Consider the following 11,517-nt stretch of genomic DNA (forward strand, 5'->3'; position numbering starts at 1 on the left):
TTTGGTCTATTCTGCAACTGATAAGGAGGTGAAACACACTTGGTACTTTCTGGACTGGCAACAGGTAGTTGCATTAGAGCAGAGTCTGGTCGTAATCAGCCAGTGTACCAGCAAAATATGAGCATTGCAGAAGTAGCATCTGCTTCAGTTTTAGTATGCTGAACCTTATTGTCTTACCATTAGGCTTCATAAATTCTGGTTGGTTACCTTAGCAATGAGGTAGATTTATCCGGAAATCACAAGAAAACAAACGGCCAATAGTTCAAATAAGATGCCCAGAAAAACAAATCATTATTGCATCAAAGGAAAATATTTCCATGTATCTGGAGGGGAGCCCAGCTGAAAGCAAACAGAAGCTGAGTGATTCTGCAGTGAATGACTCACTGGCACAGAAGGGACCTATGAAACATTTGTCAAACTGATGCTGAGAAGAGGAAGTTAAAAGAGAAAGGTAAGCAGAAGATATATGCTGGTAAAGACTAAAATAATAGGTTAGAATATTCTACCTTAATAAAAGTGAAAATTATATCTGATTAGTTAAATGACCTGTGCTCTTCTTTCTGTCTTCTTGGTTTTAGACACCAACTTGATAGCACCAAAGGCATGGATAGACTTGTTTGGTGTATAGGGCCAAAACTAGCAGAAAGGTAGTGACAGTCACTTGCTTTCAAGGTAAAGAGCTTGTGCCATATTTCTAGGTGGAAACTGAGAGTCAAAGTCAGGTGATGGAAAAAACAGCAGTCATTGGTAACTCAAACCAGGAATCAAGAGCTGCTCAGAGAAACAAAGCAATTGTAGGAAGCTGAAGTTAAAAGACATGAAATGGAGCCATACAGGAAAGTAGAGAAGAACAAGACTAACTTTGTTTTGGAAACCTAATAAAAATGTTTTGAAAGCTCAAACCTTCCAGATGGGGCCACGACTGAGCAGAACTGATCAGGGGAGGAAACTTGCCCCTAATCCACAATCAGTGGTCAGGACAGTAGTTAGTTAATCATTTTGGTTAATAGTCAAAAAATAAATCTTTGCCCATCTGTGGTAATGAAGAATTGCATAAGAAAACACTTTCTGTATTTTGTGTCCACTGCACAAAAAGCAGTCACCATGCATTCCTGCTTTGAAGTTTGTATCTGTCTTACCTAAGACTTGAATTACAATAATGTTATTGAGCATTACATTGAGCTGAGGCCTCACTATGAAAAACTGACACTATCCCAATCAGTATACATAGGAGAAATCAGAAAAAAACTCGAACCCATAGCATATAGGGGAGAAAGTCACTAATCCCATTTAGAGACATGGAACTGAAGCATATGTGAATTTCTACGATCACAACCTGTATCAGTGGCAGAACTAGAGCAAAGATGAGACGTCCTGCATGTGAGGAAGTGTTAATACTACAGTCAAATTGCCTCTTTTTGAGACTGTTATTTTCTAGTCATTGAAATAGATATGTTGCTGTTGACAAAAGAAGGCAGTGATATCACAAGCTACATCACCTTGGGTTGATAGGCAGAACATACTAAGCATGCTTAAGTCAGACTCCGTTTTCTCACTCTTAGAGGGACAGAAAGCCAGAAAAGTGTGTGTGATCCTCTGAATTGTTTAGGAGACCTCTGGAAGGTAGAATAAGAAGGAGAAAGAGTTGCCATTTTATGGTTACATCATATTAGCTGGAAGAACTGACTGAAAAGCACACAATTAGGGAAAATAAAATGGAACAAATTGTTTCACAGAAATGAGTAATAACCAGGTGTTACACTGCTCTGTTTGGATTTTTTTGCTGTTGATTTTTCTGTTGCTGCTGTTGGTTTGGTTTTGTTCTGGTTTATTTTGCTCTGGTTTTTAGTTTGCATTAACTCATGACTTCACTTGCTTGATCTAATGCCAACTGCCTAAAGAAAGAACCAGCCATATGAATCTTTGAGTGTTGAGTTTAGAAGGTCAGCACTGGTAACAGAATCTGCAGTGAACAGACATGCTGTCAAACACTTCTTGTCATTTTATGAGTCCCTGCAAAGCAACCCTTAAGGTTACTCAAGGAAAAACAGGCATATTGCTCTTATTGCTCTTTATATTATTATGAAATATTAAACCAGTATTTTTCAGGATCCAATAAAATATATTTTCACACTACAAATCTTGAAAGAGTAAAAGAAATGTTAGTTTACCAGCTGTCAATCTAATCCCTGGGTAATAAATTAGCTTCACTGATTTTATGATAGAGCTTTTGTGTTGCAGGAATTGGAGGTACTGCAAGGACAGCGTAAATATAATTGCAAGCAACCATCTCCCCTGATGGAAACTCAGTAGAGATAAACAAATGCATTTTTTTAAATTATAGAAAACATAATAGAAGAACAGAAAACAGAGAAGAAAAAATATATTTCTGCTACCAGAGTGTTCCGTGATGCTAGGCTGTTGATCAGCGGTAATGGAGCCACGTACTCAGGACGTGAGCTGAGAAGCATTCTTCCAAATAAAAGAGCAGCCAAATGGAGACAGTAACTCACTCACTCAATAAGATGGAAATAAAGTCAAAGGAAACACAGAACTACAGGTCCACTTAATATTTTGTCAAGAGTATCTGGGACGGGGAAATTGTCTTCAGTTTTCAGTGATGGAAGCTAACTCTTTGAGCTTTAGCTGCTTGAAAGATGTAAAGTATTTTGTCTTTGCTTCTTCTGTATTTAAGAGAAAGGAAGAGAAGGAAGTGCCTTGAACCAGGAAGATTATCCTATCTATCTGGTAGCATTATTTTAGTATGAGATTATGTTTTTATTGAGTACCTCTCTCTTCACCGTATGTAGGAGTAGCTGACAAAACTATCTCAGACTAGACCGCTAACTTTTTGGTAACCAAAACTAGATGAGCTGACTCTTCATGTTGAAAGCTGCAAGCCATAAGGGAGCTTTCCACAGGAGAATATGCAAACAACTGAAACCAGATGAAGTATAAAATAACGATAGCTTGTCCCATGGTCAGTGCTCTTTCTACCTCTCTCAAATCACAGGAAGCCCACTGAACTAGGACCTTGGTTTTGTTCACTGACTTATTACTGACTGCAGGCAATGACAAGTGCCTGAGAGGATAGTGTCCCTTTCAGAAAAGCTTTTGTACCATCCTGTAAGCCTGAGCCACGCTTCCATGCCATCTGGAAAATAAATCTTCTCTTCCGAGGACAGACCCAGAAACTCATTTTTCAGAACAGCATCAAATCCACTGGACAAGTGGGAAAATATATGATAGATTTCAGTTTCTAAATTCACTCTACAATAAAAGTTAATAATTAGCCTGGAGTGAAGTATGAATGAGACTGGTAGTCAGAGTACACATTCTGGAAGTGGGACTTGCAGGGACCAAGCCCAGTTCTCCAGGATCACTTTATATAGAATGAATCTCTTCCATAAGGAAAGGACTTGGGGACTCCTCCCCTCCCTCTCTCCATGGCACAGAGATGAATACACACTATTTGAAGTTAGGAAACTGCATAGTCAAATCCCGACCCCACAAAAACAGTGTACAAGAAATATTTCCTTCTCTGTTAGCTTTGTTAATCAACTGTTTCTGCGTCCTCTATAACAGGTAACACGAAAAAGTTGCTTTTCATTTGATTCCAGTTCTGAAGCTAAATAAAATAAGTGTCCCACCTCAGTTTTGCCCCTTCATGTTCCCCACGTATATAGCCAATGGTTACACTTAGCCTCAGGAAGAACACCCAATGAATCCTCTTCACTGTGGGAGAAAAACAAAGGTGAAAGATGGCTTTTTTTGATTTCAACACTGATTCTACTCTGAGTATAACACTTGCTGAGAAATCTGGACTTCACTGAAGGAAATGTAAAAAATATTTTGGTTCAAGGGGATTGACATTACAGTGTTATTTATGCAATTTTAGCTTTTGGAATAATTTAAAAAGATAATTTACAAATTGTGCCTTCCTGTTTTCATTGTTGCACAGCTGCTAAAGTTTGATGGAAAACATGTTAGAGAGTATTTGCCCTTTAAAAATTGACCACATCAAAGACACCATGAAAGCCTAGAACTTTTTCTTCACCACCCATGCAGTACCTGCCACATCTACCCCTTTCTTTCTCTATAAGAAATGGTCTTACAAACTTGAAGGATGATGACACCTTTGTAAAAATAAAGCTGTAAGATGGGACAGGGTGTATTTATATTTCTCAGAATCAATTAAATAAAATTGTTTAGGTTCGCTGCAATAATGTTGTGAAGAGAAATTTAAAAACATGTGGATGGCATTTTTACATGTATTGGGACTACATCAAAAATCATACATGAAGACTAAGAAAACCTGGAGTCAAGAGTTTCTGTCAGTATGGAGAATACTGTTGTCTGAGCCTAGCTATCAAAAATGAGTAAAGGAACACAGGTGATAAGTCTGAGTGGATGTAACTCTGTAACTATGCTGTGGAATAGCTCCCTATGGACACAATGGTACAAATGGAAAATTCTGTTCCCTTTTTAGACTAAGTAAGGGGATTGTTTTCTCTTTTTTTTTTTTTCCTTTTTCTCTCTTTTGAGAATTGGTCACAGCTGCCTTCAACATCATCCTCTCCTTGCGTGCCTGTTTGAAAGCTAATTAAGACTTTCATACTGAAGTATTTACAATATTACCAATATCCTTGAATATGATTATACAGCCATCTTGCAGAGTTTATCTCTTTTTTTTTTTTTTTTTTTAATCTAGGAATTCTTAGAATAAATTAGCTAGCATTTAGGATGCCTGTAATGGTGACAAATGAGCCAAACATACCTTGCAAATTTAGTATTATAACTGTAAAAACAGAACCGATGTTCACTTGCAAAAGTAAAAATGACTTTATGCTCTATTCAGTGTACTCAGTGTAGAAATTCTAATAATAAGTAAATAACTGAACTTGAAAAATTGGAATGATTAAGTGTGTGAACACTGAGATGTGAAAGACATACTTCTAACAAACAAGTATTAATTTCTAATGAGACATGAAATAGACCTGGGTTAAGATCCAAGTCTGAGTAGTTTCAAATGTTTGAGAAATGAATCTGCACCTTCAGTTTGAGCTCATTTCCAATTACAAGGTCTTGTGCAGAATAGGTACTCAGCTAGCAAATCAATATAATTTTCAAGTGGAGAGGAAGTGAAAAGTAGAATGTGTCATTGTTTGCTTCAGAAGTCACAATTCTGTGACTTGATGTATACATATATATTACATAAAGAGATTCACATTTGGAAGGCTAATGGTGTCTTTTATACAAAACAGGAAAACAAGACTCAGGCTCCATATCTGAATTTAAATGCTTTTTTAAATGTTCAGAATTAAGTATGGTGTATGTACATATTTTTATTTGGAAACTACATAATTTTTTACTATTCTTTAGTTGTCTGGAAGAAGTTGTACACTGAAAAATTACACCCAAAAATATTTCTGCTACATGTATAGAGATACTGACAAATAAAAGCTAGACCACCATTATTATTAATTTGCTTTCTTGTAAATTTAACACATTGTTTCCATTATTAAAAAAAAAAAAAAGTCATGTCATTTTGTCAGTTTTTTATCATCCCTGATAAGAAGGATACTCAAAGGGAAAATGCCAGATTCAAATATGATGTGGAGTTCAAAATTAGGCTAATCTCCCTGGTAGATCCCAAAAGGGAATCTAGATGCCTTAGAAAAAAGTCGAAAGAAGACATAGTGAGAGGTGAACTTGCAGCATGCAACTGTCGGTAAATGTCACTGAGCACCACGCAACAAGAAAATCAAAGACAAGTGATCAACTCTCATTCTCTCTCTTGAATACATGGAAAAAATTCCAGGTATTGTGCAGCACCCTCCTGGAGGTAAAAGTGTAACCTTTCATCAAGGATACAGTGGGGGTCTCACAGTCCAGTTTTTAGTTGGTAAGATGTAGAGTTATTGCCCTCTGTGGCTTTATGTTCCATGGTTGCTTTATGGTGGTGTTCATTCCCTCCTCACCCCTTGCCACCTTGTACTGCCTTGGAAAGACAGGCACATAGGGAGAAGAGCAGCAGGAGAAGGATTATAAATTTTATTCCAATGTGCTTGGTCTTTTGGGGAAAGTGTGCCTACCCCTGGGATTGCAGTGGATTTTTCAGCATTTGTTTGGTACGTGTAGCTCTGAAACCAGTCTGACAAGTGAAATTCACCATCTTCTCTGCTCCTCTTTCGAAGGTAGTTTCCAGCCCAATAGGGCAATTCACAGTGAGGTCAAATGAGGAATATGAATTCAGTCCAAATGTGTCTCCCTCCATCTGTGCAGCATCCCTTCATGTCATTTTACAAGGATAGATTGTGATATGACAAAGAGAAATAGTTTTAAACCAAAAGAGGAGAGATTTAGATTAGTTGTCAGGAAAAGATTCTTTACTGTGAGGGTAGTGAGGCACAAGTTGCCTGGGTAAGTTATGGATGCCCTAACCCTGAAAGTGTTTAAGATCAGGTTGGATGGGTCTGTGAGTAACCTGGTATAGTGGAAGATGTCCCTGTCCATGCAAGAGGGGTGGAACTAGATGATCTTTAAGGTCCTTTCCAACTTAAATCATTCTATAATTCTAAGTCAAAGTGCATAAGATGCCCTCGGAACAGCTACTAGATTAAAGCTCACTAGGCAACACCACGGAAGACCCTTAATGGCTAGATAAAACCCATATTTAACTTGTTGATCATTTCCTGAATACTTCAAAGTATTCAAAAGAGGACCCTGTGACAGCTCTGAGCAGAAGCTGACCACCATTTTTCATTCCCACAGTTTTGATTTAAGGGATTTGGTCTTAGGTAAGTCTGCTTTAGCTACTAAATCCTATCTGAAAGTTTATAACAGGCTACTAGAACTGTCAGAAACAAGGCCAAAATCAAGACTATCGGTCCAAAGACAGACATATTTACAGTTTGCACTGACCTTATATGTATGTAAGTTTAAAAATATCCAATACAGGATTCAAGTAATAGCAGAGTATAAAAGTGTACTCAAGTGGATTGACCTCACTGTAGCTCTCAAGGTGAAACAAAAAATGAAATTGCCAACAAAAATATTAGAACTAGTGATTAAGTGGTTTTTTTATACATACTTGGAAGCACTGGGAGAGACAGTTTTGATGGGAAAGATGATTACTTCTGATTACTCTGTACTGTCCCACTGCAGAGGTCTGATACTAGATTTCAGTCGAAAAGTAATTACAAAAAATATGTGAAATATATATCATGCAACCATGGTAAGCATCCACAGCTATGATGAAATTGAATTACATATCATGAAAAATAGCACATGGAATGTCTTTTTGAAATTTCTGTATTTATATTATAGATTTAAAGGTCTTCAGAGCTCAGGCATTTAATAGGAAGAAATACTGAAAGAGAAAAGATGTCCCTGAGTGAGGCTTTCTAAAATGAAATTAATTCTATTTTATCATTTTTTAAAATACCAAAACATGCTGTACACTGTTTATCATAATATGTTATAATGGCCAGTCTCTTCGCGAACGAAGAACTGGGGAAGGTTTTTACACCTTCCAGCCTGCGCATTGGATTTTTTAGGTGAGACACAGTGTGCGCGGAACTGAGCCCACCCTTTAATCCTGAGGTTCATCTGCCGGGGCCAAGCACGCTTGGACGGTGGCAGCGAGGTCCTCAGGACGTAGATGGATTGCCTTTACGGGCTAACGAGCTCCATCTGCCCAGGGAGTGTCCTAACCGGGAATCGAACCCAGATCTCAGCGTTGACAACGCTGTGGTTTAGCCACTGCACCACCAGGGACACTCATCATAATATGTTAATAAACTTGATGTCAGGAGAGGTGTGGAGAAGGTCGGTTTGTTTGGTCTTTACTGTTGTGACTGTGAAAGGATGGGCTTCTTCAAATGATGTGTGAAGCAAGGTAACCCTACCAGATTATTCCTTTCTGCATTTAAAGCTTGCTATGCTTCTGTACTCACTGACTGCGTAGGTTGAAAATGCATGAATACATCATTTCTCAGTCTTGTTTAGTCAGTTCATAGAACTAGGGAGTAATATTTTGTAAAACACTATGATGGGTTGGCACATTAGAAGGAATCATTAGGAGAAATAAATATTTGAGTTGAAAAGTACGTCCAGAGTTCTGGCACTCGTAAGACAAATAAGGAGAGGACAAGAATGTGTGACCATGAATTTTACAACTACAGTCTGTGCAACTACCATTTAGCAAACAGTCATTACCATTATTAATAACATGACATAAAATGGGAAACAGCAGACTTAATCCATATACTTGGCAGATATATGAAAGAGCAGATGGCACTTTAAGTGGGATGGGGATACCACCAGCAGATACCAACACTACTTGGCCATAGACCTGGCATTTATATAAATAAATAAGTGAGACAAAATCTGGACTTAGCAAAGACCCCACATGTATACACTTGTGTGCAATTATTTTTGTGTCTGCTAGGCAGATCGCAATTCTGGCTATGACATGCTTTCCCTCTCATCTGGGAAATGTTCCAGCCATGTTCAAACTGGAGCTGTAGCAACATAGCCACAAAAAATCCTGCTTGGGAACAGATTACAGTAAAAGCTTGCTAAAGGTCTTGCCTAAATGTGTGCCCTCTGTCACATCAATGAACAATCTAGTCCTTACCTGTCTCTTGAAATAAAGCAATATATTACCACAATGAGTCACATTAAACAAATACAACTTCCTGTGTGGTAAAAGGGGTATATTGTTCTAAGCAAGCATTTTTTAGCACACTTTATTAATGGATACAGGTTCATTCATATGTGGGTGTACGTTGTATGCACTGTAATCCACACAATGTAACCCATACAACTGTAAATTTATTCCACCTCACATAATAACCCTATTTTATTCTATATTATTTAAGAGAAAGAAGAAAATTTAGAAACTTGTGTGATCCTCTCTACAGGTTGTATAATCTTATATGTTGCTGAAGACCAGAAGATGCTGGCCATTACTCTTTCTTGGTAAGATATATTCAGATGACCATACCAGATTTATTTGTAGGAATGATGTGCCGCTTTGGAGAAAAGGCTATACTAATAATAGCTTTCCAAAATTCAAACAGTTCTGAAGCCCCAGGACCTCTTTTACAATTCTTGGGAAAGTACTATTTCTAGACCTAGCTTGATAGTACTCACTTAAGAAACCCTTGATAACGTGAACATTTCATCAGTACCTAAAGTAAATAGATACAGTTATATTATAACACGGAATTCTGATGAAATGCTGCTAGGCATAGAAAAAAAATTTTGTCAAGGCTTGGTTGAAACAACTGCCATATATAACCTAGCTTCACTTAGTTTTGCATGCACACAGCTGTCAAATGGCTGGTTAATTTTGTAGGCACATTTAAAAAAGAAACTTCATTACTGGTGCTTATTCCAGAGTACTTAGAACTACAGCTTATTTTAAAAGTGACTTTTTAATATTCTTATTGAAAATATACAAACAATAGTTCTTCTCTTTTTAAGACTAAAGAAATCAACATTCTAGAAATTAGATTAATGATATTAGTATTTGACCTCATAATAGCTTCGTAAAATTCAGTTCCAGGTCTACAAATTCTTAAATCTTTTGTAGCCTGGTCAGGGTTAACTGCTATCTTTGTGGTTGTAAGAACAAAGAAATCTTTGAAAACTTATGTAGCATTTTGAGAATTATTTTTTCTGTGGGGACTCCTATTATACCTGCTAGTCCTGCAGTATAAAGTTATTTCACACTAGGACAAATCTGGGTAGCAAATTCTGATGTGAATTTTCTCTTGCTAGTAAAAACAGCCTTGACAGGCTACTTTTGACACATTGGCGCACTGAGGGCCCTGACATATAAATTTCTGCAGATGTCATGATATTCAAATATGAGATTCAAATAACTAAAGATTTCAGGCTACTAAGACCCTTAGTTAATGTCAAGAGTTTTGGAAAACCTTATGTATTATAAGACATATATTTAAATTTCTTTTAAAATAAACAGTCTTTTTAAAAGATTTATCTTGAGTAACCCAACCATTACCCAGAATTAAAATAATAGGTAATGACAATGAAGGCATTTAATGTGTGTCAGGTTTCAATTACTGAATAGAAAAGGAGGGTGACAAAGGTTTGGCAGTAGAACAGACACCTTTGCCAAGAGGAATAATAATGTTTTGGATGGTAGGCATGGCCACAGTTTCATTAGTCTGAATAATAGATCCTTCATGGAATAAGCACTATATTGCAAGGACTGTGACAGATAAACCATGAATTCCCTATTCCTGATCTAATATCCATGACAAAAGTGCATGTGCATCATGAGGGTCATTATTTACCTGTGGGAATTTGAGAAAAATACTTCATTAAGCAGTCAAAATGATGGGAAGATTTTTTTGTCAATTATGAAGATGCTTTATTCAACTTGTATGCAATAGTAGTGTAACCTTTAGATAAGATACAACACAAAAAAACTTTTTTATTTTTATTAAAGTTTAAAGATTCAGCAACATAACTGCAAGACATCCTGATGCTAAGCCTAGCATAGTGTAAGAGACTTCTGCAAATATTTCCTCAAAAGCTATGTTCTCAGCAGGACCAAGTACACCTAGAAATACAAAGGCAGAAACCTAGACCTACACTCTTGGAGACCTTTCTAGTATTTTCCTCAATTGCTAGCATTGAGAACCATCTTGAGAAGCTGCTTCTTCTTCAAATCCCTCCTTAATTATACTTGTACTAAAACAAGGAGTCCACAATAGCATCACACCTACTGCAAGAATGTACATAATTGCGTTTTGAGGGTCACAAAAGAAAAAAACAAGCAACAAAACCAAACTGTAATCAAGAAAGTATAGGCAACACAGCAGCACTTCTTCCCAGCCAGCTCTTCTTATTGCAATCTATTTACAGATTATCTGCCACTGATCTAAGTCCTTCAAAAAACCCAGATCCTTCATTTTGGGTGCCTTTCTGAGATTATGGTGAGAATACCTATTAATAGCCACCCCATATAGGAATGCTTAGTTTTCACTAATAAGTTTCCATAGAGGTGGCCAAATAGGCAGAAAATGTATTCATAGAATGGAATGGATGAAGCATCTTACAGTGTTCTGGAATTTATCAGGTATCAATAATATTTGACTATTTATTCTCTAGAGAAGTTTGAATACAGGAAAACAAGTAGAATTTTGGTCAGTCCTAAGGTCCACTGGATTTAAACACCTGGGTCAGTGAGATTTAGTGCAAGATTATGCCACTTCTGACATAAAAAAGGGTCAAAAGAAATATTGGAGAAAATAGTTGCTTTCCTGAAAAGTCTCTCTTCTCATTCTGTGGGGTGTTTGTTTGCATAAACTCAACAAAGAACTGCTATTAACTAGACTGCTTTAGAGATCCTTTCATATATATATATATACAGGCTGTGTGTTCCACCTTTATGTATACACCTTCAAAAAACTTAATAATGAAAGAGATACTGCTAACATGAAGACAAGACTATATGAAAAGTATTTCTCTGTAGTCATA

This window comes from Empidonax traillii, unplaced genomic scaffold, assembly GCF_003031625.1.
Source record: "Empidonax traillii isolate 1590-97213 ecotype Southwest subspecies unplaced genomic scaffold, ASM303162v1 scaffold699:size334557, whole genome shotgun sequence".
NCBI lineage: Eukaryota > Metazoa > Chordata > Aves > Passeriformes > Tyrannidae > Empidonax > Empidonax traillii.